Source organism: Heterodontus francisci, chromosome 28 (assembly GCF_036365525.1).
Source record: "Heterodontus francisci isolate sHetFra1 chromosome 28, sHetFra1.hap1, whole genome shotgun sequence".
Taxonomy (NCBI): Eukaryota; Metazoa; Chordata; class Chondrichthyes; order Heterodontiformes; family Heterodontidae; genus Heterodontus; species Heterodontus francisci.
In genome coordinates, this window is record NC_090398.1 from 25,615,435 (window position 1) to 25,642,194 (window position 26,760).

Genomic DNA, 26,760 nt, shown 5'->3' on the forward strand with positions numbered 1-26,760 from the left:
GCTGAGACAGATCCAGTTGAAATAAGGAAAGGTCATTAAGCTGAAACATTGATGTTGTTTCTCTCCCCACAGACACTGCCAGACCTGCTGACTATTTCCTGCGTTGAACTCAGCCCAGATCAAGGAGGCTTCGAGACGTTTCCGGCCTTCCTGTGCCGCGCAGGCACAGTTACAGCCTTTCCCCGCGCAAACGCGTTGTTACTAGCTTCCGGGAATCCGGGTATTCTCCATGACGGGCGATGCGAGCTGGTCTGAGTAACGGTCAGTAACAGTTACAACAGAGCATAGTATTAATATAGTTATAGTATTAATATAGAGTAAAATAGCATCAATACAGAGAAATATAGTATCAATATAGAGTAAAATAGCATCGATTATAGAGTGATACATTATTAATATTGTTATATTATTAATATAGAGTAAAATAGCATCAATACAGAGAAATATAGTATTAATATAGAGTAAAATAGCATCGATATAGAGTGATACAGTATTAATATAGTTATAGTATTAATATAGAGTAAAATAGCATCATAATAGAGAGATAAAGTATTAATATAGTTATAGTATTAATATAGAGTAAAATAGCATCAATACAGAGAAATATAGTATTAATATAGAGTAAAATAGCATCGATATAGAGTGATACAGTATTAATATAGTTATAGTATTAATATAGAGTAAAATAGCATCGATATAGAGTGATACAGTATTAATATAGTTATAGTATTAATATAGAGTAAAATAGCATCGATATAGAGTGATACAGTATTAATATAGTTATAGTATTAATATAGAGTAAAATAGCATCGATATAGAGTGATACAGTATTAATATAGTTATAGTATTAATATAGAGTAAAATAGCATCGATATAGAGTGATACAGTATTAATAGTTATAGTATTAATATCGAGTAAAATAGCATCGATATAGAGTGATACCGTATTAATAGTTATAGTATTAATATAGAGTAAAATAGCATCGTAATAGAGAGATAAAGTATTAATACAATTATAGTATTAATATAGAGTAAAATAGCATCGATATAGAGTGATATAGTATTAATACAATTATAGTACTAATATAGAGTAAAATAGCATCGATATAGAGTGATATAGTATTAATATAGTTATAGTATTAATATAGAGTAAAATAGCATCGATATAGAGTGATACAGTATTAATAGTTATAGTATTAATACAGAGTAAAATAGCATCGATATAGAGTGATATAGTATTAATATAGTTATAGTATTAATATCGAGTAAAATAGCATCGATACAGAGATATATAGTATTAATATAGAGTAAAATAGCATCGATATAGAGTGATATAGTATTACATAGAACATAGAACATGGAACAGTACAGCACAGTACAGGCCCTTCGGCCCACGATGTTGTGCCGAACCTTTAACCTACTCTAAGATCAACCTAACTACCTACCCTTCATTCTACTATCATCCATGTACCTATCCAAGAATCGTTTAAATGCCCCTAATGTATCTGCTTCTACTACCACCGCTGGCAGCGCATTCCACGCACCCACCACTCTCTGTGTAAAGAACCTACCTCTGACATCTCCCCGAAACCTTCCTCCATTCACCTTAAAATTATGCCCCCTGGTGATAGCCCTTTCCACCCTTGGACAAAGTCTCTGGCGATCCACTCTATCTATGCCTCTCATCATCTTGTACCCCTCTATCAAGTCACCTCTCATCCTTAAAATAAAAGCAAAATACTGCGGCTGCTGGAAATCTGAAATAAAAACAAGAAATGCTGGAACCACTCAGCAAGTCTGGCAGCATCTGTGGAAAGAGAAGCAGAGTTAACGTTTCGGGTCAGTGACCATTCATCGGAACTGACAAATATTAGAAAAATCACAGGTTATAAGCAAGTGAGGTGGGGGTGGGGCAAGAGATAACAAAGGAGGTCCAGATTGGACCAGGCCACATAGCTGACCAAAAGGTCACGGAGCAAAGGCAAACAATATGTTAATGGTGTGTTGAAAGACAAAGCATTAGTACAGATTAGGTGTAAATACACTGAATATTGAACAGCAGCAAGTGCAAACCTGAAAAAAAACCAGTGGGTAAGCAAACTGAACAAACTAAGATGAAATGAAATAAATGCAAAAAAAAAATGTAAAAAAGAATGTAAAAAAAAAGGAAGAAAAAATAACTAAAAATGACAGTAAAATGGGGGGCTGTCATGCTCTGAAATTATTGAACTCAATGTTCAGTCCGGCAGGCTGTAGTGTGCCTAATCGGTAAATGAGATGCTGTTCCTCGAGCTTGCGTTGATGTTCACTGGAACACTGCAGCAAACCCAGGACAGAGATGTGAGCATGAGAGCAGGGGGGAGTGTTGAAATGGCAAGCAACCGGAAGCTCAGGGTCCTGCTTGCGGACTGAGCGGAGATGTTCCGCAAAGCGGTCACCCAGTCTGTGCTTGGTCTCCCCAATGTAGAGGAGACCACACTGTGAGCAGCGAATACAGTATACTACATTGAAAGAAGTACAAGTAAATCACTGCTTCACCTGAAAGGAGTGTTTGGGGCCTGGGATAGTGAGGAGACAGGAGGTAAATGGGCAGGTATTACACCTCCTGCGATTGCAAGGGAAGGTGCCCTGGGTCGGGGACGAGGTGGTGGGGGTAATGGAGGAGTGGACCAGGGTGTCATGGAGGGAACGATCCCTTCGGAATGCTGACAGGGGAAGGGAGGGGAAGATGCGATTGGTAGTGGCATCACGCTGGAGGTGGCGGAAATGGCGGAGGATGATCCTTTGGATATGGAGGCTGGTGGGGTGAAAAGTGAGGACAAGGGGAACCCTGTCACGGTTCTGGGAGGGAGGGGAAGGGGTGAGGGTAGAGGTCGGGGAATGGGTCGGACACGGTTGAGGGCCCTGTCAACCACAGTGGGGGGAAATCCTTGGTTGAGGAAAAAGGAGGTCATATCAGAAGCAGCGTCATGAAAGGTAGCATCATCAGAGCAGATGCGTCGGAGACAGAGAAACTGGGAGAATGGAATGGAGTCCTTACAGGAGGTAGGGTGTGGAGAAGTGTAGTCGAGGTAGCTGTGGGAATCGGTGGGCTTATAATGGATATTAGTAGACAACCTATCCCCAGAGATGGAGACAGAGAAGTCGAGGAAGGGAAGGGAAGTGTCAGAGATGGACCATGTAAAGGTGAGAGAAGGGTGGAAATTGGAAGCAAAGTTGATAAAGTTTTCCAGTTCGGGGCGGGAGCAGGAAACGTCACCGATACAGTCATCAATGTACCGGAAAAAGAGTTGGGGGAGAGGGCCTGAGTAGGACTGGAACAAAGAATGCTCGACATATCCCACAAAAATACAGGCATAACTGGGACCCATGCGGGTACCGAAAGCGACACCTTTTACTTGAAGGAAGTGCGTGGAGTTGAAGGAGAAGTTGTTCAATGTGAGAACAAGTTCAGCCAGGCGGAGGAGGGTGGTGGTGGATGGGGACTGGTTGGGCCTCTGTTCCAGGAAGAAGCGGAGAGCCCTCAAACCATCCTGGTGGGGGATGGAGGTGTAGTGCGATTGGACGTCCATAGTGAAGAGGAGGCGGTTGGGACCAGGAAACTCGGGCCCCCTCCCCCAACTCTTTTTCCGGTACATTGATGACTGTATCGGTGCCGTTTCCTGCTCCCGCCCCGAACTGGAAAACTTTATCAACTTTGCTTCCAATTTCCACCCTTCTCTCACCTTTACATGGTCCATCTCTGACAGTTCCCTTCCCTTCCTCAACTTCTCTGTCTCCATCTCTGGGGATAGGTTGTCTACTAATATCCATTAGAAGCCCACCGACTCCCACAGCTACCTCGATTACACTTCTTCACACCCTACCTCCTGTAAGGACTCCATTCCAATTCTCCCAGTTTCTCCGTCTCTGACGTATCTGCTCTGATGATGCTACCTTTCATGACGGTGCTTCTGATATGACCTCCTTTTTCCTAAACCGAGGATTTCCCCCCACTGTGGTTGACAGGGCCCTCAACCGTGTCCGACCCATTCCCCGCACCTCTACCCTCACCCCTTCCCCTCCCTCCCAGAACCGTGACAGGGTTCCCCTTGTCCTCACTTTTCACCCCACCAGCCTCCATATCCAAAGGATCATCCTCCGCCATTTCCGCCACCTCCAGCGTGATGCCACTACCAGTCGCATCTTCCCCTGTCAGCATTCCGAAGGGATCATTCCCTCCATGACACCCTGGTCCACTCCTCCATTACCCCCACCACCTCGTCCCCGTCCCAGGGATCCTTCCCCTGCAATCACAGGAGGTGTAATACTTGCCCATTTACCTCCTCTCTCCTCACTATCCCAGGCCCCAAACATTCCTTTCAGGTGAAGCAGTGATTTACTTGTACTTCTTTCAATGTAGTATGCTGTCTTCGCTGCTCACAGTGTGGTCTCCTCTAAATTGGGGAGACCAAGTGCAGACTGGGTGACCGCTTTGCGGAACATCTCCGCTCAGTCCGCAAGCAGGACCCTGAGCTTCCGGTTGCTTGCCATTTCAACACTCCCCCCCTGCTCTCATGCTCACATCTCTGTCCTGGGATTGCTGCAGTGTTCCAGTGAACATCAACGCAAGCTCAAGGAACAGCATCTCATTTACCGATTAGGCACACTACAGCCTGCCGGACTGAACATTGAGTTCAATAATTTCAGAGCATGACAGCCCCCCATTTTACTTTCATTTTTAGTTATTTTTTCTTCCTTTTTTTTTACATTCTTTTTTACATTTTTTACAATCATTTTTTTGCATTTATTTCATTTCATCTTAGTTTGTTCAGTTTGCTTCCCCACTGGTTTTTTTTCAGGTTTGCACTTGCTGCTGTTCAATATTCAGTGTATTTACAGCTAATCCGTAGTAATGCTTTGTCTTTCAACACACCATTAACATATTGTTTGCCTTTGCTCCGTGACCCTTTGGTCAGCTATGTCGCCTGGTCCAATCTAGACCTCCTTTGTTATCTCTTGCCCCACCCCCACCTCACTTGCTTATAACCTGTGACTTTTCTAATATTTCTCAGTTCCGATGAAGGGTCACTGACCCGAAACGTTAACTCTGCTTCTCTTTCCACAGATGCTGCCAGACCTGCTGAGTGGTTCCAGCATTTCTTGTTTTTATTTCACCTCTCATCCTTCTTCGCTCCAATGAGAAAAGCCCTAGCTCCCTCAATCTTTCTTCGTAGGACATTCCCTCCAGTCCAGGCAGCATCCTGGTAAATCTCTTCTGCACCCTCTCTAAAGCTTCCACATCCTTCATATAATGAGGCGACCAGAACTGAACACAATATTCCAAGTGTGGTCGAACCAGGGCCTTATAGAGCTGCAGCATAACCTCGCGGCTCTTAAACTCATTCCCCCCGTTAATGAAAGCCAACACACCATACGCCTTCTTAACAACCCTATCAACTTGGGTGGCAACTTTGAGCGATCTATGGACATGGACCCCAAGATCCCTCTGTTCCTCCACACTACCAAGAATCCTGTCTTTAAGCCTGTATTCCGCATTCAAGTTCGACCTTCCAAAATGAATCACTTCACACTTTTCCAGGTTGAACTCCATCTGCCACTTCTCAGCCCAGCTCTGCATCCTGTCAATGTCCCGTTGCAACCTACAACAGCCTTCCACACTATCCACAACTCCAGCAACATTCGTGTCATTGGCAAACTTGCTAACCCAGCCTTCCACTTCCTCATCCAAGTCATTTATAAAAATCACAAAGAGCAGATGTCCCAGAACAGATCCTTGTGGAACACCACTGGTCACCGAGCTCCATGCTGAATACTTTCCATCTACTACCACCCTCTGACTTCTATGGGCCAGCCAATTTTGTATCCAGACAGCCAACTTTCCATGAATCCCATGCCTCCTTACTTTCTGAATGAGCCTACCATGGGGAACCTTATCAAACGCCTTGAAAAATCCATATACACCACATCCACTGCTCTTCCTTCATCAATGTGTTTTGTCACATCTTCAAAGAATTCAATAAGGCTTGTGAGGCATGACCTGCCCCTGACAAAGCCATGCTGACTGTCTCTAATCAAACCATGCTTTTCCAAATAATCATAAATCCTATCTCTCAGAATCCTCTCCAATAATTTGCCCAAAACCGACGTAAGACTGACTGGTCTATAATTCCCAGGGTTATCCCTATTCCCTTTCTTGAACAAGGGAACAACATTTGCCACGTTCCAATCATCCGGTACTACTCCAGTGGACAGTGAAGACGCAAAGATCATCGCCAAAGGCGCAGCAATCTCTTCCCTCGCTTCCCGTAATATCCTTGGGTATATCCCGTCTGGCCCCGGGGACTTATCTGTCCTCATATCATTCAAAATTTCCAGCACATCCTCCCTCTTAACCTCAGCCTGTTCGAGCATATCAGCCTGTTCCATGCTGTCCTCACAAACGATCAGGTCCCTCTCACTAGTGAATACTGAAGCAAAGTATTCATTTAGGACCTCCCCTACCTCCTCTGACTCCAGGCACAAGTTCCCTCCACTATCCCTGATCGGTCCTACCCTCACTCTGGCCATCCTCTTGTTCCTCACATAAGTGTAGAACGCCTTGGGATTTTCCTTAATCCTACCCGCCAAGCCTTTTTCATATCCGCTTCTAGCTCTCCTAAGTCCATTCTTCAGTTCCTTCCTGGCTCCCTTGTAACCCTCTAGAGCCCTGTCTGATCCTTGCTTCCTCACCCTTAAGTAAGCTTCCTTCTTCCTCTTGACTAGCTGTTCCACATCTCTTGTCAATCAAGGTTCCTTCACCCTACCATCCCTTCCCTGCCTCATCGGGACAAACCTATCCAGCAGTCGCAGCAAGTTCCCAATTTATGCTCTCCAGTTCCTGCCTAGTAGCATTGTAATTCCCCCTCCCCCAATTAAACATTTTCCCATCCTGTCTGCTCCTGTCCCTCTCCATGACTATAGTAAAGGTCAGGGAGTTGTGATCACTATCACCGAAATGCTCTCCCACCGAGAGATCTGCCACCTGGCCTGGTTCGTTGCCAAGCACCAAGTCCGACATAGTCTCCCCTCTAGTCGGCCTATCTACAAATTGAGTCAGGAAACCTTCCTGGACACACCTGACAAAAACTGCTCCATCCAAAGTATTTGCACTAAGAAGATTCCAATCAATATTAGGGAAGTTGAAGTCACCCATGACAACAACCCTGTTCCCTCTGCACCTTTCCAAAATCTGCCTCCCAATCTGTTCCTCCATGCGTCTGTTGCTATTGGGGGGTCTATAGAAAACTCCCAACAAAGTGACTGCTCCTTTCCTGTTTCTGACTTCCACCCATAATGACTCAGTAGACAAACCCTCCTCGACGACCTCCCTTTCTGCAGCTGTGATACTATCCCTGACTAACAATGCCACTCCCCCACCTCTTTTACCTCCCTCCCTATTCCTTTTGAAACATCTAAACCCCGGAACATCCAACATCCATTCCTGCCCCAGTGATATCCACGTCTCCGTAATGGCCACAACATCGTAGCTCCAAGTACTGATCCATGTTCTAAGTTCATCACCCTTATTCCTGACACTTCTTGCGTTAAAATAGACACACTTCAACACATTATACTGGCTGCAACTTTGCCCTGTCAACTGTCTAACCTTCCTCACAGACTCTCTGCACTCTGTATTTGCCTGTTCAACAGCTACCCCATCCACTGATCCGTAGCTCCGATTCCCATCCCCCTGCCAAACTAGTCTAAACCCTCCCGATGAGTTCGAGCAAACCTCCCGCCCAGGATATTGGTGCCCCTCCAGTTCATATGCAACCCGTCCTTCTTGTACAGGTCCCACCTTCCCCAGAAGATATCCCAATGATCTAGATATCTGAATCCCTCCCTCCTGCACCAGTTCTGTAGCCACGTGTTCAGCTGCACTCACTCCCTGTTTCTGGCCTCACTAGCACAATATAGAGTAAAATAGCATCGATATAGAGTGATATAGTATTAATATAGTTATAGCCATGTGAGCCGCATGGAAGATGGCAGGATCCCCAAAGACACATTGTACAGCGAGCTCGCCACTGGTATCAGACCCATCAGACCCGTCCATGTCTCCGCTTTAAAGGCGTCTGCAAATGCGACATGAAATCCTGTGACATTGGTCACAAGTCGTGGGAGTCAGTTGCCAGCGTCTGCCAGAGCTGGCGGGCAGCCATAAAGGCGGGGCTAAAGTGTGGCGAGTCGAAGAGACTTAGTGGTTGGCAGGAAAAAAGGCAGAGGCGCAAGGGGAGAGCCAACTGTGTAACAGCCCCGACAAACAAATTTCTCTGCAGCACCTGTGGAAGAGCCTGTCACTCTAGAATTGGCCTTTATAGCCACTCCAGGCGCTGCTTCACGAACCATTGACCACCTCCAGGCGCTTACCCATTGTCTCTCGTGATAAGGAGGCCAAAGAATAATTAATATAGAGTAAAATAGCATCGATACAGAGATATACCGTATTAATATACTGTAAAATAGCATCGATATAGAGTGATATAGTATTAATACAGGTTATAGTATTAATATAGAGTAAAATAGCATCGATACAGAGATATATAGTATTAATATAGTTAGTATTAATATAGAGTAAAATTGCATCGATATAGAGTGATACAGTATTAATAGTTACAGCATTAATATAGAGTAAAATTGCATCGATACAGAGAGAAATAGTATTTATATAGTTATAGTATTAATATAGAGTAAAATAGCATCGATATAGAGTGATACAATATTAATATAGTTATAGTATTAATATAGAGTAAAATTGCATCGATATAGAGTGATACAATATTAATATAGTTATAGTATTAATATAGAGTAAAATTGCATCGATATAGAGTGATACAATATTAATATAGTTATAGTATTAATATAGAGTAAAATAGCATCGATATAGAGTGATACAATATTAATATAGTTATAGTATTAATATAGAGTACAATTGCATCGATATAGAGTGATACAATATTAATATAGTTATCGTATTAATATAGAGTAAAATTGCATCGATATAGAGTGATACAATATTAATATAGTTATAGTATTAATATAGAGTAAAATAGCATCGATATAGAGTGATACAATATTAATATAGAGTAAAATTGCATTGATATAGAGTGATACAATATTAATACAGTTATAGCATTAATATAGAGTAAAATTGCATCGATATAGTGATACAATATTAATACAGTTATAGCATTAATATAGAGTAAATTTGCATCGATATAGAGTGATACAATATTAATACAGTTATAGTATTAATATAGAGTAAAATTGCATCGATATAGAGTGATACATTATTAATATAGTTATTGTATTAATATAGAGTAAAATTGCATCGATATAGAGTGATACAATATTAATATAGTTATAGTATTAATATAGAGTAAAATTGCATCGATATAGAGTGATACATTATTAATATAGTTATTGTATTAATATAGAGTAAAATTGCATCGATATAGAGTGATACAATATTAATATAGTTATAGTATTAATATAGAGTAAAATAACATCGATATAGAGTGATACAATATTAATATAGTTATAGTATTAATATAGAGTAAAATAGCATCGATATAGAGTGATACAATATTAATATAGTTATAGTATTAATATAGAGTAAAATTGCATCGATATAGAGTGATACAATATTAATATAGTTATAGTATTAATATGGAGTAAAATTGCATCGATATAGAGTGATACAATATTAATATAGTTATAGTATTAATATAGAGTAAAATAGCATCGATATAGAGTGATACAATATTAATATAGTTATAGTATTAATATAGAGTAAAATAGCATCGATATAGAGTGATACAATATTAATATAGAGTAAAATTGCATCGATATAGAGTGATACAATATTAATACAGTTATAGCATTAATATAGAGTAAAATTGCATCGATATAGTGATACAATATTAATACAGTTATAGCATTAATATAGAGTAAATTTGCATCGATATAGAGTGATACATTATTAATATAGTTATTGTATTAATATAGAGTAAAATTGCATCGATATAGAGTGATACAATATTAATATAGTTATAGTATTAATATAGAGTAAAATAACATCGATATAGAGTGATACAATATTAATATAGTTATAGTATTAATATAGAGTAAAATTGCATCGATATAGAGTGATACAATATTAATATAGTTATAGTATTAATATAGAGTAAAATTGCATCGATATAGAGTGATACAATATTAATATAGTTATAGTATTAATATAGAGTAAAATTGCATCGATATAGAGTGATACAATATTAATATAGTTATAGTATTAATATAGAGTAAAATTGCATCGATAAAGAGTGATACAATATTAATATAGTTATAGTATTAATATAGAGTAAAATAGCATCGATATAGAGTGATACAATATTGATATAGTTATAGTATTAATATAGAGTAAAATTGCATCGATATAGTAATACAATATTAATATAGTTATAGTATTAATATAGAGTAAAATTGCATCGATATAGTGATACAATATTAATATAGTTATAGTATTAATATAGAGTAAAATTGCATTGATATAGAGTGATACAATATTAATATAGTTATAGTATTAATATAGAGTAAAATTGCATCGATATAGAGTGATACAATATTAATATAGTTATAGTATTAATATAGAGTAAAATTGCATCGATATAGAGTGATACAATATTAATATAGTTATCGTATTAATATAGAGTAAAATTGCATCGATATAGAGTGATACAATATTAATATAGTTATCGCATTAATATAGAGTAAAATAGCATCAATATAGAGTGATACAATATTAATATAGTTATAGTATTAATATAGAGTAAAATTGCATCGATATAGAGTGATACAATATTAATATAGTTATCGTATTAATATAGAGTAAAATTGCATCGATATAGAGTGATACAATATTAATATAGTTATCGTATTAATATAGAGTAAAATTGCATCGATATAGAGTGATACAATATTAATATAGAGTAAAATTGCATCGATATAGAGTGATACAATATTAATACAGTTATAGCATTAATATAGAGTAAAATTGCATCGATATAGAGTGATACAATATTAATATAGTTATAGTATTAATATAGAGTAAAATTGCATCGATATGATGTGATACAATATTAATACAGTTATAGCATTAATATAGAGTAAAATTGCATCGATATAGAGTGATACAATATTAATATAGTTATAGTATTAATATGGAGTAAAATAGCATCAATATGGAGAGATATGGTATTAATATAGTTATAGTATTAATATCGAGTAAAATTGCATCGATATAGAGAGATATAGTATTAATATAGTTATAGTATTAATATAGAGTAAAATAGCATCGATATAGATTTATATCGTATTAATGTAGTTATAATATTAATATAGAATAAAATATCATTGAGATAGAGAGCTATAGTATTGATGTAGTTATGGTGTTGATGTCGAGTAAAATCGCATTGATTTAGAGTGTTATAGTATTTATGTAGTTATAATATTAATATCGAGTAAACTAGCAGTGATATAGTATTAATATAGTTATAGTATTAATATCGAGTAAAATTGCATCGATATAGAGTTATATAGTATTAATGTAGTTATAATATTAATATCGAGTAAAATAGCATCGAGATAGAGAGATATAGTATTAATGTAGTTCGTTCTTCTTTGGCTTCCTTATTTCGAGAGACATTGGATAAGCGCCTGGAGGTGGTCAGTGGTTTGTGAAGCAGCGCCTGGAGTGGCTATCAAGGCCAATTCTAGAGTGACAGGCTCTTCCACAGGTGCTGCAGTGAAATTTGTTTGTCGGGTCTGTTACACAGTTGGCTCTCCCCTTGCGCCTCTGTCTATTTTCCTGCCAACTCCTAAGTCTTTTCGACTCGCCACACTTTAGCCCCGTCTTTATGGCTGCCCGCCAGCTCTGGCGAACACTGGCAACTGACTCCCACGACTTGTGATCAATGTCACAGGATTTCATGTCGCGTTTGCAGACGTCTTTAAAGCGGAGACATGGACGGCCGGTGGGTCTGATACCAGTGGCGAGCTCGCTGTACGATGTGTCTTTGGGGATCCTGCCATCTTCCATGCGGCTCACATGGCCAAGCCAGCTCAAGCGTCGCTGACTCAGTAGTGTGTATAAGCTGGGGATGTTGGCCGCCTCGAGGACTTCTGTGTTGGAGATACGGTCCTGCCACCTGATGCCAAGTATTCTCCAGAGGCAGCGAAGATGGAATGAATTGAGACGTCGCTCTTGGCTGACATACATTGTCCAGGCCTCACTGCCATAGAGCAAGGTACTGAGGACACAGGCCTGATACACACGGACTTTTGTGTTCCGTGTCAGTGCGCCATTTTCCCACACTCTCTTGGCCAGTCTGGGCATAGCAGTGGAAGCCTTTCCCATGCACTTGTTGATTTCTGCATTTAGAGACAGGTTACTGGTGATAGTTGAGCCTAGGTAGGTGAACTCTTGAACCACTTCCAGAGCGTGGTCGCCAATATTGATGGATGGAGCATTTCTGACGTCCTGCCCCATGATGTTTGTTTTCTTGAGGCTGATGGTTAGGCCAAATTCATTGCAGGCAGCCGCAAACCTGTCGATGAGACTCTGCAGGCACTCTTCAGTGTGAGATGTTAAAGCAGCATCGTCAGCAAAGAGGAGTTCCCCGATGAGGACTTTCCGTACTTTGGACTTCGCTCTTCGACGGGCAAGGTTGAACAACCTGCCCCCTGATCTTGTGTGGAGGAAAATTCCTTCTTCAGAGGACTTGAACGCATGTGAAAGCAGCAGGGAGAAGAAAATCCCAAAAAGTGTGGGTGCGAGAACACAGCCCTGTTTCACGCCACTCAGGATAGGAAAGGGCTCTGATGAGGAGCCACCATGTTGAATTGTGAATTGAATTAATGTAGTTATAATATTAATATCAAGTAAAATAGCATCGATATAGAATGATGCAGTATTAATGTAGTTATAATATTAATAACAAGTAAAATAGCATCGATATAGAGTGATATAGTATTAATGTAGTTATAATATTAATATAGAGTAAAATAGCATCGATATAGAGAGATATAGTATTAATATAGTTATAGTATTAATATAGAGTAAAATAGCATCGATCTAGAGTTATATAGTATTAATGTCGTTATCATATAAATCTAGAGTACAATAGCATCGATATAGAGAGATATAGTATTAATACAATTATAGTATTAATATAGAGTAAAATAGCATCGATATAGAATGATGTAGTATTAATGTAGTTATAATATTAATAACAAGTAAAATAGCATCGATATAGAGAGATATAGTATTAATGCAGTTATGGTGTTAATGTTGAGTAAAATAGCATCGATATAGAGTGATATAGTATTAATGTAGTTATAATATTAATATAGAGTAAAATAGCATCGATATAGAGAGATATAGTATTAATGTAGTTATAATATTAATATAGAGTAAAATAGCATCGATATAGAATTAATGAAATTATAATAATATAGAGTAAAATAGCATCGATATAGAGTGATATAGTATGAATATAGTTATAGTGTTCATACAGATTGATAGGTAAATTGCCCCTAGAGTAGGTAGGTGGTAGGTGAATTGTGGGGATGTGGTAGAGAATATAGGATTAATGTAGGATTAGTATAAATGGGTGGTTGTTGGTCAGCACAGACTCAGTGGGCCGAAGGGCCTGTTTCAGTGCTGTGTATCTCTATGTATCTATGTATAGAGTAAAATAACATCGATATAGAGTGATACAGTATGAATATAGTTATAGTGTTAATGTACAGTGTTAATACAGGGTTTAATATACAGTGTTAATACAGGGTTTGATCTGGTTGGGTTAATCTGCAGTTGGTAGAGAAGATGGAGAATTTCTGGCTCCACTCATGAAAACGTGGAAATAACAAAATAAAGAAACGGACAGATCTCAACCAAAAGCTGGGTTTAACTAATCACACTTATTTCCCATTGTTACATTTGTTTCTCAGTTTAACACTTACTATTGGTTTTAATATTTGATCAAATGTAAACTGGTGATAAAATTATAACAAGATGATTAAAAGTAATTATTTTCCTTTGTCAGAATAAAGGTTTCTCAATCGTCAGCCCTTTAAACTCTAACTGGAGTTTTATTCCAGGAATCCAGATGTTCCTACAGCTGGACTCCTGAAATGTATATTGTAATAGTCACATTCCTTGACTTCTGAAATGTCAGGTGTTTTTGCATTGAATTCAGTATGTTTGCAGCAATTTAAATGGTGACTGCTAACAATTCCAGGGTTAGATGGACCCACTGTGATCAGACAGTGTGTAACCCGGGGAGGATGGACCCAATGAGATCAGACAGTGTGTAACCCGGGGAGGATGGACCCAGTGTGATCAGACAGTGTATAACCCGGGGAGGATGGAGCCAGTGAGATCAGACAGTGTGTAACCCAGGGAGGATAGACCCAGTGAGATCAGACAGTGTGTACCCGGGAAGGATGGACCCGGTGAGATCAGACAGTGTGTAACCCAGGGAGGATAGACCCAGTGTGATCAGACAGTGTGTAACCCAGGGAGGATGGACCCAGTGAGATCAGACAGTGTGTTAACCCAGGGAGGATAGACCCAGTGAGATCAGACAGTGTGTACCCGGGAAGGATGGACCCGGTGAGATCAGACAGTGTGTAACCCAGGGAGGATAGACCCAGTGTGATCAGACAGTGTGTAACCCAGGGAGGATGGACCCAGTGAGATCAGACAGTGTGTTAACCCAGGGAGGATAGACCCAGTGAGATCAGACAGTGTGTACCCGGGAAGGATGGACCCGGTGAGATCAGACAGTGTGTAACCCAGGGAGGATAGACCCAGTGTGATCAGACAGTGTGTAACCCAGGGAGGATGGACCCAGTGTGATCAGACAGTGTGTAACCCAGGGAGGATGGACCCAGAGAGATCAGACAGTGTGTAACCCAGGGAGGATGGACCCAGTGTGATCAGACAGTGTATAACCCGGGGAGGATGGACCCAGTGTGATCAGACAGTGTATAACCCGGGGAGGATGGAGCCAGTGAGATCAGACAGTGTGTAACCCGGGGAGGATGGAGCCAGTGAGATCAGACAGTGTGTAGCCCGGTGAGAGTTGTTGAAATTGCAGAGTGAAATGGCACATTTCTGCCCCAAACTATGGTGATTTGTTGGTCAGGGAGAGACTTTCTGGAACTCATCAAATTGTTTTTTTACTTCAGACCCTCAATATTGTTCTCATTCTGTTTTGTTATAATTAGATCTCCTGGTGAATGACAGAGTGATGAGCAAATTCGGCAGCTGACAGTAAACAGGGATTGTAGACTGAAGAACAACAGCAGGTGAACCAGCACAGGATTGTGAGAGCACCAACCAGAGAGAACCCTTCCCATTCAAAGAGCTTCCATAGATCAACTGGGGAGAAAGGTAAGAGAAAGTCCCATTTGCTCTGAGAAACACTGGTCCTGTAGACAGTACACAAAGGTTACAAGGTGAGGCAGGAAATGGTGAGAATGAGACTGGAAGAGTCTGTCTAATGCTCTGAAGACATCTGTTCAAACAATACCATGGAAGCCTGTGGAATTTAAATTCATTAATTAATAAACCTGGAATAAAAAGGCCATATTATTAATAACAATGCTGCATATTTCCCGAGGGGATTCCCTCCTACAGACTGAGTGGCGGACTAATCGCCTTAAACTCAGCAAATGAGGAGGCTATCGCTTGGCTCCAGGAATTTGCATTTGCTAAAGAAAATAAATAATTAATAATGATCATGAAACCATCCCATCTCAACACCTCAATGCAGAAGGCAAAGCTGAAGTATTTACAACCATCTTCAGCCGGAAGTGCCGAGTAGATGATCCATCTCTGCCTCCTCCCTAGGTCTGCAGCATCACAGATGCTAGTCTTCAGCCAATTCGATTCACTCCACGTGATACCAGGAATAACTGAAGGAGCTGGATACAGCAAAGGTTTTGGGCCCTGACAACATTCTGGCTGTAGTACTGAGAACTAAATGAGAACTATCCGTGATCCTAGCGAAGCTGCTCGATTACAGCTACAACAAAGTTTTCCAGCTGACAATGTGGAAAATTGCCCAAGAATGTGCTATGCATAAAAAGCAGGACAAATCCAATCTGGCCAATCACCGCCCCGCCGGCCTATCTCAATCATCATCAAAGTGATGGAAGGCGATGTCAACCGTGCGATCAAGCAGCACTTACTCACCAATAACCTGCTTAATTTGCATTTCGCCAGCAACAATCATTTGCAAATCTCATTCCAACCTTGGTTCAAACACAGACAACAGAGCTGAATTCCAGAGGTGAGGTGAGAGTGACTGCCCTTGGCATCAAGACAGCATTTGACCAAGTGTGGCATCAAGGAGCCCGAGAAAAAGTGAAGTCAATGGGAATCGGGGGAAATCTTTCCACTGGCTAGTATCATACCTAGCACAGAGGAAAACGGTTGTGGCTGTTGGAGGTCAGTCTTCCCATACCTGAGACATTGTTGCTGGAGTTCCTCAGGATCGTGTCGTAGGCCCAACCATCTTCAGCTGCTTCATCAGTGACCTTCCCGCCATCACAGTTATTATCTCCTTATACTGATATTGAAAATATGAAATTTGTACAAAAATCGATTCTTTGTTAGCCCAGCTATTGAGTGTTATCAGGGTTCACAATGCTTTTCTGCTGACTTTGTCTTGCGGTGAGTTACAGAAGAGATTCAACTGACTGAACTTTGTCACAAGCTGAGAAACTTAGTTTTCAACTTATTTAAAAGTCTGCTTTTTGTAGCATGATTACTAATTCATTAGTTACAACTTAATCAAGGTTCGTTGCTTTACAATCATCTGCTTCATGACGGGTTACTACTTAATACATTAATTTGATGAATACAGTAGTTAATACAAGATACAAAATGGCTTCCTTGATCTTATTGGTTATTAAAGAGAAAACTGTGTGAAAATGGTCAACTTAAGCCAAGATCTAGCCACCCAATTTTACCTACAGTAGGTACCTTACCTGTAGTGAGTAGCTCCCTTCCTAATGCCCCAAAACCTGTCCACCATCTAGAAGCCACACGTCAGGAGTGTGATGGAATACTCACACTTGCTTGAATAAGAGTGGTTCCAACAACGCTCAAAATCTCGACATCATCCAAGGTGAAGCAATTTGTGTCCGTCTGCTGGGCTCTGCTTCAGCTGGAGTAACCTCTTAGATCAAATCCATTACCCTAAATACGTTCAAGATTCACTTGTGACTGTTTTAAGACAAAAACTGATCTCGCTTCATATTTTATTGCGTCACCTCATGCTGGATCATTGTGTTAGTATTTTTTATTTGTTCTTGGAAGGTGAGCATCACTGGCAAGGCCGGCATTTATTGCCCATCCCTAATTTCTGTTGGGATGCTGCCTTCTTGAACAGCTGCAATCCATCTGGTGCAGCTGCACCCACAGTGCTGTCAGGGAGGGAGTTCCAGGATTTTGATCCGGCTGCAGAGAAGGAATGGCAATATATTTCCAAGTCAGTATAGTGTGTGACTTGTAGGGGAGCTTGCAGATGGTCGTGTCACAATGTGTTTGCTGTCCTCGTCCTTGTAGGTAGTAGAGGTCGTAGGCTTGAAAGGTGTTGTCAAAGAAGGCTTGGTGAGTTTCTGCAGTGCATCTTGCATATGGGACACACTGCAGCCACTGTGCATTGGTTGTGGAGGGAGTGAATGTTGAAGGTGGTGGATTAGGTGTCAATCAAGCGGGCTGCTTTGTCCGGGATGGTGTTAAGTTTTTTGTGTTTTTTGGAGCTGCTCTCATCCAGGCAAGTGGAGAATATTCCACCACACTCCTGATAGTAATGCTGTTGAATGTCAAGGGGAGATGGTTAGATTCTCTCTTGTTGGTGATGGTCATTGCCTGGCACTTGTGTGGCACAAATGTTACTTGGCATTATGAACCTAAGCCTCGATGTTGTGCAGGTCTTGCTGCAGCAGCTTCAGTATCTGAGGAGTTAGGAATGGTACTGAACAATGTACAACCATCAGTGAACATCCCCACTTCTGATCATATGATGGAGGGAAGGTCAGTGAAGCAGCTGAAGATGGTTGTGCAATTCAAGTCAAGTCCCGCCCTGTTTGTACAGATGGAAGTGAAAGATAGCACAGCACCATTAGAGGAAGATCAAGGCACTACTCCCAGAGTCATGTCCCACATTCAGAAATCTTCAAAGTAAAACCAGATCATCCTCTCTGGTTTTCTTAAAGTATTATTTTAATGTTCCCAGCAGCTCCCAGGTAGCCATACACTGACCAATGGAGCAGGGAATGGATCTTAATAAACTGATCTCTGGTTGTATCTTGTGGGCTGGACCAGCTACAGATGTGCCGAGTTAGGGCACTGCACAGCTGGGACCACAGAGCCACCCCTCCCCTGTACACTGAGGTGGATTATTTGACTTATGCCGATGCCGGTGAGTCTTGTGCACTGATGACACACATCAGTAAATTCTGGGTGCGCTGCCATTGGTTAATGGACAGAAAACCCTGGGCAGAGAATCCGCCATTCTCCAGTGTACAGTGTCCAAGCCGACAGCACCAACTCGGAAATAAACAACCTTTATGGTCCCTGTCTTTTTTCCCCATTCATGGGATATGGGTGTCAATGGCTAGGACAGCGTTTATTGCCTATCCCTATATTGATATTATGCTGCATGTTCCGGTAGTGCCAGCTATTGTTACTGGATTAATATGCATTTCATATCCAACCATCAAAATAAACGGACAGGTCTCAACCAAAAACTGGGTTTTGCTATTCACTTATTTCCCATTGTTACATCTATTTTTCGATTTAATGCTTACTATTGGATTTAACGATTGATTAAATGTAATTACTTTGTGTTCTGTCAGAATACAGGGTTCTCAGTGGTCACCTGATCCAGCTCCCAGCCTCGACTGAAGGTTTTTATTAAACTGAGAACAGTCTTTGTCCTGCTACATTGTAGATTCATTGCTGTACTCGTTCAGCACAAATCGCCTGGTTATTGTTGGGACCTGCTTTCAGCAGGAAATGAAACAACCATGTTTCAGCCCTTTGAACACTAACTGGGGTTTTGTGAAATATAATATTTTGTAATAGTCACATTCCTTGCACTTCTCAAATATCAGATGTTTTGGAACATAGAACAGGAGTAGGCCATTCAGCCCATCGAGCCTGCTGCACCATTCATGATCATGGCTGATCATCCACTTCAATGCCTTTTTCCCACACTATCCTGTCATGGTCCAGTAGTTTTTTTTTTCCAGGAATATGTGGTTTGCCTTTAAGGCTTGCAAAGGATCAGTATTGCTTTAAGAACCAGCAACCCACAGGAGTTATAGGAAGGTGCATTTTCATTGCCTTAGAAACAGCCATTTGGAGACTGCAATTCAAAGGGTGCATTCTTGTTACCATGGATACAGCCACTGAGAGTGAGTATCAAGTGATACATTTGTAACAATTCAATTTTGAACTGGCATTTTAGTTGAAGACAATTTGTTTGAACAGAACACAGACACAGAGAACACACAAACAGACAGCTGTGGTGTTTAGCATCTGAAAAAGAGCTCTCAACCATTTAAACTGAAGGAATAGGATTTTAGTCTGTTTAATTATTATCTCTCCAAGTTCTAAAAAAAAAGTCAAGCCAAAACGGAGATCTCTGATAATTTGAAATGAAGGAAGGGAAGTTAGACTGTTATCCCTCAAAATCTCTAAAGTCAGATTGATTCTATTGAAAGTGTTTGCAAGTTGTTAATTGTTGAAATTCACTGGAGAAGGAAAGCATCACTTACTGAAGTTAGACTACGGACTGTTCTACTTTGCAAGAACCTTTTTCCCCCATCGGACAGCTGTGAGGACTTCAAGCAACACTGGACTGTAAATTTGCAAGGACTCAAATATTTTCCGATTTTAAAAGTTGTTTATATCTTCATCGTGTTTAAGAATTTAGTTCTTCTAATTAAAGAGTTAATTTGTTGATTTAAAAACACCTGGTTTGGTTAGCCGCATTCGGGGGTTAATAGATGGTATAATTTGGCTGGGTCTTGTTTTAATTTGGAAAGTTTTAAATGATATGTTATGCGATCTGTGGCGCGACGGGACTGACAGTCAATCCGCAATGTCAGGTCTAGTGGTGTAAAAAATCGTTCTTGGAATTGCAGCTTCATGGTTAGAAAACCTGGCTGAATGTTCAGGGTTAAATCTTCCTCTTAACTGAACTCAACACGTGATGTTCCTTTTCAGTTATTTTTGCTGAGTGATTTCCTCTATTGCCCCGGTAACAGTCTGTCAGATCTCAGTACAAGAGACGTTGGTTCCATTTTATATCCAAAGGAAGTTGAAACATTCAGTAAAAAATTCTCTCTATGTATTCGTCAGTCCAGGAGTAAGAACATCTTCTGGATTCCTGGAATAATTTTTACACATTGTCTGTAATAGTAAAATGAGGTTATACAGCTGTTGTTTCTGAGCGGTAGGTTATCTGGATAATTATAATTAGTAAGATTTCCACTTGCTGTTGTTTAATACTTTCCTGGGTTGATGATGCCTTTTTCAATGCTTGTTTATTGGAGAATATTATTTCATAGGCCTTGCAGAACTGGGGCAGTGCAGTGAACATTCAGACAGGTTCACTTGCCATTCTGGCATGTCAGGTCTCGTGGTGTAAAAACCTACAGAAGCAGTGGAAAGACATTCCAGTTCATTTGTCTAAGTATGAGCAAGGCCAGTGAGATTTAATTGGAATGAATTAAAGCCTTGTTTATAACAGACACTTCCTGTAATTTTCCACATTGCTGCTGGTCCAACTCGGCTCCTGTTACATTCACTTCCAGTTAAACATCAGACATCTCCCATCACTATTGCTTTTCTATTCCTCTCACCCCTACCCCACTCAGTGTGGCCTCCTGCTCCCTGATGTTACATTGTTGCTCAGGAAAACCGTCCTCTGAGTCACGGGCTGATATTTTCTGGCCCCGGGAGAGGGGTTGGGAAGCAGGAGGATGTCACTACAATCACAGGGAGCTGCGCTGGATCAGCTCCCTGCCACGGTCCTGGCTTCGGGGCATTTTATCGACAGCAGGTCTGGAAGTGAACAGGCTGCTCACCTCAGAGCCAATTTCCATACATGGGGGCCATTTTTACACAGTTGTACAGCAATGTATTATTTTATTCACAGACTTGTGTTTAATATTTTGATTTATTGAGTTTTGATGTTAAATTATGGTGTTTTATGAATATAATTTATCTACTCACATACACAATGTATAACTGGGTATGAGTCCTCTAGTCTTTATGGGCAGTGACATTGTGTGTTCATGGAGATGTGTTTCTATTTGAATATATTTACCATATCTTGCAGAGTGTCAGCAGCTGACTAATGAGCACCGTAGTAGGTGAGGACATTTCCCACCGTTCCACTATATATTAATGATAATATTTACGTTATAAATTATAAAACTTTAAACAGTGAGGTGTTGTGCAGCATTGATCTGCAAAATATCTTTTAAAATTTGTTTTTAAGGGATGTGGGTGTTGCTGGCTAGGCCAGCATTTATTGCCCATCCTTAATTGCCCTGGAGAAGGTGATGGTGAGCTGCCTTCTTGAACTGCTGCAGTCCATGTGAGGTAGGTACACCCACAGTGCTGTTAGGGAGGGAGTTCCAGGAGTTTGAGCCAGCGACAGTGAAGGAACGATGATATAGTTCCAAGTCAGGATTGTGTGTGGCTTGGAGGGGAACTTGCAGGTGGTGGTATTCCCATGCATCTGCTGCTCATGTCCTTCTAGGTGGTAGAAGCCGCGGGTTTGGAAGGTGCTGTCTAAGGAGCCTCGGTGCATTGCATCTTGTAGATGGTACACAGTGCTGCCACTGTGTGTCGGTGGTGGAGGGAGTGAATGGCATTCCATTCACAAACAGTCAAGCGAGCTGCTTTGTCCTGGATGGTGTCAAGCTTCTTGAGTGTTGTTGAAGCTGCACCCATCCAGGCAAGTGGAGAGTATTTCATCACACTCCTGACTTGTCTTGTAGATGGTGGACAGGCTTTGGGGAGTCAGGAGGTGAGTTACTCACCACAGGATTCCTAGCCTCTGACCTTCTCTTGTAGCCATGGTATTTATATGGCTACTCCAGTTCAGTTTCTGGTAACCCCCAGGATGTTGATAGTGGGGGATTCAGTGATGGTAATGCCATTGAATGTCAAGGGGAGATGGTTAGATTCTCTATTGTTTGAGATGGTCATTGCCTGGCACTTGTGTGGCGCGGATGTTACTTGCCACTTTTCAGCCCAAGTATGGATCACGTCCAGGTCTTGCTGCATTTCTACACGGACCGCTTCAGTATCTGAGGAGTCGTGAATGGTGCTGAACATTGTGCAATCATTAGCGAACATCCCCACTTCTGACCTTATGATTGAAGGGATCTTACAATCTCAGAAAATGCCATAAATGTGTAAGTGGTAGATTTGACTGCTGAATTACAATGATAATTCTCCACAATGTCTTCAGTCTTCCCAATGTTTCATTGGAGAAATGTGCAGTACATTTAAAACTGGATGTTGGACAAGCAGCTTGATAACGCAGAGGTAGTAGAGGGGCCGAGAGAGGTGGTGGAGAGTTAGAGCAGAGTGTTGTCAGTGTACATGTGAAAGCTAATCACTTGTCTTTAGATAATGTCTTCAAGGAGCAGCATGAAGCAGAGAAATAGGAGAGTTTGAAGATAGATCCATGGGGGACTCCAGAGGTAAAAGTGTGCGAGAGGGAAAAGAAGCCATTGATGAAGGTCCTCTGGCTATCATTGGATGGGTACAAGTGAAAGCAAGTGAGGTCAGTCCCACTGAGCTGGACAATCATAGGATCATAGAATGGTCTCCTTCTGTGCTATAACCATTGGCCAGCTCTCTGTGAGAAAACTCCCCCAGTCCTGCTCTCCCACCTTTTCCCTGGAGTGCTGCAAATGTTTTTTCTTTGGACAAAAATCCAATTCTCCTTTGAAAGCTACAATTGAATCTGCCTCCACCACACTCTCAGGCAGTGTATTCCAGATTCTAACCACTCACTAGATAAAAAAGTTTTTCCTTGCTTCTTTAGCCAATCACCTTAAATCGGTGTCCTCAGCTTTTCGACCCTTCACCAATGGGAACAGTTTCTCCCTATCAGCTCTGGCCAGACACCTCATCATTTTGAACACCTCTATCAAATCTCCCCTCAACATTCTCTTCTCCAAGAACAGCCCCAGCTTCTCCAATCTCTCCATGTAATTGAACTCCCTCATCCTTGGAATTATTCTCTTGAATATTTTCTGCATCCTCTTGAATGCCTTCACATCCTTCCTGAAATGTGGTGCCCAGAACTGGACACAATACTCCAGTTGAGGTCAAACCAGTCTTTTGGACAGGTTTAACATAACTTCTGTGTTCTGTACTCTATACCCCCATTTATAAAGCCCCAGATCCCATCTGCTTTATCATCCTGCCACCTTCAATGATTTGTGCACATATACCCCCAGGACCCTCTGCACATCCATTCCACCAGTCTGTCTATGTCCTGTTGAAGTTTATCACTATCCTCACAGTTGACCATATTTCCTAGTTTTGTGTCATCTGCAAATTTTGAAATTGTACCCTATACATCGAAGACTCAGTCATTAATATATTTCGAGAAAAGCAGGGATCCCAACACCAACCCCTGGTGACCCCACAATATATCTTCCTTCAGTTACAAAAACTCTATTTCCTGTTACTCAGCCAATTTTGTATCCATGCTGCTGCTGTCCCTTTTATTGCATTGGATTTAATTTTGCTGACAAGCCTGTTTTGTGGCTCTTTATCAAATGCCATTTGGAAGTCCATGAGCACCACATTAACCACATTACCATCATCAACCCTCTCTGTTAGCTCATCAAAAAACTCGAGCAGGTCAGTGAAAAACAATTTGCCCTTAACAAATGAAAGAGAGGCAGTGAAAGAGGATGTAGTGCTCGACTGTGTCAATGACTGCAGAGGTCAAGAAGAATGAGGAGGGATAGTTTATCACAGTCAGAGAAGGTGTTATTTGTGATTTGATTATTATCAGTTCACTGCTGTGACAGGAGCGGAAACCTGATTGGAGAGATTTAAATACAGAGTTGTGAGGAAGATTCGGGAGGTGACAAAACATTGAGAGGAAAGAGAGGCTGGAGATGGAGATATACATGTCTAACCCTCGACCCACAGGTCAAACTGGGCAAGTCTCTGATCAAATCCTCCCCGCTGAAAAACCCAGTTCACCTTTGTGCTTGAAGTTATAGAAGCAGTTAAACTCAGGTCACTTTGACTGAATATTCCACACGCTGTGGATGGGAGACTGGAATCTCTCAGTTCCACCAGAGCAGTTTGCTTGTTGCAGTCTCCAGAATTAGAGCAAAGCTTCAGAATATGTGAAATTGTCACTTCCCTTTTTAAATAGAATTTTTAAATGGAATTAACAGATCAGAAACAGGTTATTCGACCCAACTGCTGCACATGAGACTCCACCCATCCTTTTCTCAAGCCCTATCAGTGTATCCTTCTAATTCTTTCTCACTCGTGTGTTTATCCAACTTCCCCTGAAATGGATATTTTCTTTGCAGTGAACATCAGTAACCTGAGCTTCCCTTCACATCGACCCTGTACAGTTCATCTGTTGTTCCCGCCGACCCAGCCCCACACCCGCACCCACTGACCCTGCCCCGCACCCACTGACCCTGCCCCACACACACTGACCCAGCCCCACAACCACTGACCAGCTCCAGACCCGCAACCCCCGACCCAGCCCCGCACCCACACCCGCTGACCCAACCATTTAAAAATTCCTTTGGAATTTTCTTCCACCAATATTTCATGTCATGCATTCCATATTTTAACAGCCCTTTTTGTTCCATTCCCTCTCTTCATTTGCCATTTATTTTAAAACTATGATTTCTGGTTGCTGACACTTGACAGAGGAAACAGATTCTCCAGACTCGCTCAAACACAATCTCTCTATTTTTAATATCTATATTCAGTCTGCTCTTATCCTTCCCTGCTCTAAAACGAACAATTCAGCTTCTCCAATCTCACCATGTAACTGAAATCCCTCATCCCTGGTATCATCCTGGTAAATCTCCTCTGTACCCCCTGCAAGGACTTCCTGAAATGTGGTGCCCAGAATTGTACAGAATACTCCAGCTGAAACCTCACCAGTAACCAAGGCAGTAACAAGGACTTTAAACGAGTAAATGGAGGGAAGGGATCAGGTGGAAAAAATAGTAATACAATAATTAATTATAAATAATAGTTCAAAAGCAAATGAAAGGAAAGAGATTAGAGTAGCAGTTAGAAACTGTTTTGGGATGGCACAGTGGCTCATTGGTTAGCACCGCAGCCTCACTGCCCCAGCGACCTGGGTTCAATTCTGGGTACTGCCTGTGTGGAGTTTGCAAATTCTCCCTGTGACCATGCGGGTTTCCGACGGGTTCTCCAGTTTCCTCCCACAGCCAAAGACTTGCAGCTTGATAGGTAAGTTGGCCATTGTAAATTGCCGCTAGTGTAGGTGGTACGAGACTTGTGGGGATGTGGTAGGGAATATGAGATTAATGTAGGATTAGTATAAATGGGTGGTTGATGGTCGGCACAGACTTGGTGGGCCGAAGGGCCTGTTTCAGTGCTGTATCTCTCTATCTATAACTCTAAACTTTGTTTTATGCACTATAGGTAAAGGGAAAACTAAAAAATGTAAAGAAATTTAATGGGCAGAAAGGAATAAAAGTGATTAAAATATTAGAGCAGAAGCACAGGTTAGGGGTTGTGACCAAAGTCCAAAATAAGCGTTCTTAATACAAACACACAGAGTGTAAAGGATAAATTGGATTCGGTGCAGAGTCAGCTTGGAGGATATTATATTGTAGCCCTGACTGAGACATGGCTCCAAGATGGTCAGGTCCAGGAACTAAATTAAATTAGATTATATTGTTATTACTGTTATATTATAAGGTCTTTGAGAAGGAATGGGTGAATGAAATGTAAACAGGAGGTGCGATCCCTGCCCTATTACATCCTCCTTTATCATCTTCCAGGGCCCCAAACACCTCTTCCAGATGAAATAGTAATTTACTTTTACTCTTTTCAGTTTAGTAACTGTATTTACTGATTATGATGCCATCTCCTCTACATTGAGGAGACTAAACATGTTTGAGTGCTCACCTTCCTCCATACAGATAACTAACCTGACACTGACTCCCAGATCCCTGTCATTTTAATTCTGGTCTCCATTCCCACTCTGTTCGCTCTGGCCTTGGCCTCCAGCCCTGTTTCAATGAAACTCAGCCTAAGGTCCAGGAACAATGGCTCATCTTTCAGTTCAGCTCTTTACAGCCTCCAGATTCAGCCCCGATCAGGGCAGAATCTCTGCCTCGGGTCTATTTTAAATTTATTTTGTTTGTTTTTGTCCGGCAGCTCCTGGTGTTGACTCTCCATGTTCCCATTGACAGGGATTCTCCCCCGGCTCCATCCTCCCTTTTCCCATTGACTCTCCCCCGACTCCCTCGTCCCTTTTCCCATTGACTCTCCCCCCGGCTCCATTCTCCCTTTTCCCACTGACTCTCCCCCGTTTCCATCCTCCCTTTTCCCATTGACTCTCCCCCGACTCCATCCCCCCTT

General features: G+C 41.3%; 1 protein-coding gene across 3 annotated transcripts in view; it reads left to right on the top strand.

Moving 5' to 3' along the window:
- Positions 1-26,760, top strand: part of LOC137385147 (nucleotide-binding oligomerization domain-containing protein 2-like) — a 125,316-nt gene that overhangs the window by 12,721 nt on the left and 85,835 nt on the right. For 2 of the 3 annotated variants that reach the window (XM_068060072.1, XM_068060079.1), the window contains exon 1: positions 20,388-20,581. The gene's annotated coding sequence lies outside the window, so the exon portion shown is untranslated. Of the gene's footprint in view, positions 1-72; positions 262-15,335; positions 15,502-20,387; positions 20,582-26,760 lie in introns of those variants that run through there. The other variant, XM_068060074.1, reaches the window with a different exon arrangement.